This window comes from Pristis pectinata, chromosome 27 (assembly GCF_009764475.1).
Source record: "Pristis pectinata isolate sPriPec2 chromosome 27, sPriPec2.1.pri, whole genome shotgun sequence".
Taxonomy (NCBI): domain Eukaryota; kingdom Metazoa; phylum Chordata; class Chondrichthyes; order Rhinopristiformes; family Pristidae; genus Pristis; species Pristis pectinata.
The window spans coordinates 27,145,631-27,148,708 of record NC_067431.1 but is presented as its reverse complement, the minus strand read 5'-3'; the positions used below and the strand labels follow the sequence as shown (position 1 = coordinate 27,148,708).

Genomic DNA, 3,078 nt, shown 5'->3' with positions numbered 1-3,078 from the left:
GACCTGGGGAAATGATTGAATAAACAAAAGATATCTGTTTTGCTTGATCCTGTATGTACATTGAAAGTATATAAACAGGGGAAAACTGTGCTTGGGCAGAACAGTCTCAGAGACTTTCTGGACTGTTCTCCTGATTAATCAGTACTGAGCAATAAAACTTCTCTCTACTACTCCGGACTTGATTTTATGTCACCTCTACACTCAGTAACCCCGCAAGCTCAAAGATAAATGTTTCCCACTTTTGATATTTCAAAGCTACTGGAAGATTTTCAGAACATGGTTGGAGGGTGGCTTCACTGTTTTGCACCACTTCTGTACTGAATAATCTCAAAGTCTTTTCCAATATTTGTGAGCTGAGCCTGAACCAAAGCTGGTGTGAACATTACAGACTCAAATGACTCAGCTAAAGTTTCCCTTGTTACAAATGCTGACCTCTTTAAACAGTAGCAATAAGGCACCTTGATTAGCAGAAAGGATTGTAATACACATTGTCTCTGATGTTAGGCTGTGCAGTCCAAATCAGCTTCAGATGTTTTCTTGTAAGATAGATAAGATATCTTTATTAGTCACTTGTACATCGAAACACACTGTGAAATACATCTATTGTGTAGAGTGTTCTGGGGGCAGCCCGCAAGTGTCGCCACACTTCCGGCGCCAACATAACATGCCCACAACTTCCTAACCTGTACGTCTTTGGAATGTGGGAGGAAACCGGAGCACCCGGAGGAAACCCATGCAGACCCAGGGAGAACGTACAAGCTCCTTACAGACAGTGGCTGGAATTGAACCCAAGTCACTGGCACTGTAAAGCATTACGCTAACTGCTACATGACCGTGCCTGCCCACTACAATTCAGTTCACTTGGGTATCAAGGTGAATTTTCACTTTGTAAAGTAGGTAGGCAGCTTTACTGTGTCACCTTGTCAAATGCATCGTACAAAAATGTTTCATTAGAGGAATTCTTTATCTTTGACATCTGACCTTGAGAAATTATTTTGATTGGATAAATAGCTGCATAAATTAAAATAACTTAAAGTTAACATTTGTTAATTATTTAGGAAACATGGCCTACACACTTAATAAAATTTTTATTTTTTACTTGGGGCAAACTTACTTCTAAAGCAATGACCAGTGGATCATTAGCTGTTAATATCCTGTGTACTTAGCAGAGGCAAATCAATATTTAACAGATGTGGTTAAGTAAAGTAAATGTTTTCACTTTTGAAGATAAAAGTTTAACTCTAGAAATGCATGCTTTAAACATGATTGGGAATCTGTTCACTGAATAAAATAAATAGCTTTTTTGTTTAATTTCAACATTTTTTTATTGAATAAATATCCTAAATATTGGGTTTCGGGTTCAAGCAGAAGATTCAATGAGAATATAATAGGATATCACACTGTTGTCTTATATATTGTCTAATGTATAGAACTTGGCTGTTTTTGCTTCTGCACAAGCAAACCAAACCTTGAGGTTCTAGTAAAGAAAGGTACAGTATATTATGCTTTAGCCAATTTAAAATGTCAGATTTTCAGAGACAGTGTGTTGCATTTTGTAGGTTCAGAACTGTGGAACCAATACCTGAAGGTGGAATCTCACTCTTCTGTAATAGTTAAGTTTCATTATCAATTTTTACATTCTAGAACTTTTTGGAGTCTAATCCAAACTTATGCTTTTCTATGTTAAACCCATTCTGGCCTCTTCCTCCAGGTTTGTTTGGGCAGTAATGTGTCAGTGAATTAACATGCTAGTGTAATTAAAAGATTATTGATGCTCATAATATTTTTTAAAAAGCCTGGTGAACACTTTGAGCCAAATACCATTTTAGGTCTTTAGACAAAATGTCATTTCAGAGTGTTCATTCGTTACAAAGACCAATATGTTCCACATCAATATAGGATAATTCCATCTGCCATTCCCTGGCAAAGATCCAGGAATGTTTGATAAAGAACAGGGCTCAAATCGGACTTTTGCCTAATTCAAGCTTCACGCAGAATGGATTCATCTGGTAAAAAAGCTTGTTTACTGATGTAACTGAAGAAACTATTGAAGAACTATTTTGTATCTTTTATATTTCATTGGGATATACTGCTCAGAATTGTTTCGATCCATTGTCATTGTGTATTCTTAATGTTGTAAGACATTCACTATCATTATACTGTAATCTACCTTACATGTGGACATCAGATTTTTAACAGTCGCTTGTAGATTTCAGTTCAAATTCATCTTAGTTATTTTACTTAGGTTTCTCTGAAGAGTTTAGGGATGTCTCTGTGTTAACTTGAACGTTATGGTGATGACTTGTGACGATGGTCTTCCAGAATTGGGAATGATTTCTAAAGCATTATAACCTTAATGAAATAAAAAAAAATTACACAATCTTGAAGAAAATACATGCAGAATATTGTTTAGAAATCACGTAGCGATAAAATATTTCTGTTTCTCTTCTCCCACCTGCAGTTCAACATACTTAGGATCCAAGCTGACCCTGTCTGAAACCAGATGAGCTGGCTCCATGAATATACTGAGTAAGCTCCTGGCTGGACTGAATTTTCCAAGCTTCAGTGGCTCTTGCTGACCAGCTGCTGCCACTGGAAGGCTTGATTTGACCAACTGTCTGCTGCAGAAACTGCTTGCAAGTAGCTGGAAGAAGTGACATGAAGGTCTGGCAAAACCATTCCTACGTTACCCATTTTATTAAATACCAGGTAACAAACAACCTGCTGGAGGAACTCAGCAGGTTGAGCAGCATCTGTGGGGGGAAAGGGATTGTTAACATTTCGGATTGAACCCCTGTGTCAAGACTGAGAATGGGGAGGGGAGACGGCCGGTATAAAAGCTGGCCATCTCCCCTCTCCACTCTCAGTCCTGATGCAGGGTTTTGACCCGAAATGTTGACAGTTCCTTTCCCCCCACAGATGCTGCTCGACCTGCGGAGTTCCTCCAGCAGATTGTTTGTTGCTTCGGATTCCATCGTCTGGAGTCACTTGTGTTGCCATTAAATTACGAGGTACCTGGGAAATGCAAGTCATTTACATAGCATGGGATGTGGCATTGCAAGCTGCACATTTGTGTCC

General features: G+C 38.5%; 1 long non-coding RNA gene across 1 annotated transcript; it reads left to right on the top strand.

The window, feature by feature from the left end:
- Nucleotides 1–719: 719 nt before the first annotated feature.
- LOC127583560 (uncharacterized) lies at nt 720–2,488 on the top strand. The gene is made up of 3 exons (XR_007958272.1): nt 720–897; nt 1,560–1,612; nt 2,462–2,488. It is a non-coding gene; the product is annotated as an uncharacterized LOC127583560 (long non-coding RNA).
- Nucleotides 2,489–3,078: the final 590 nt, after the last annotated feature.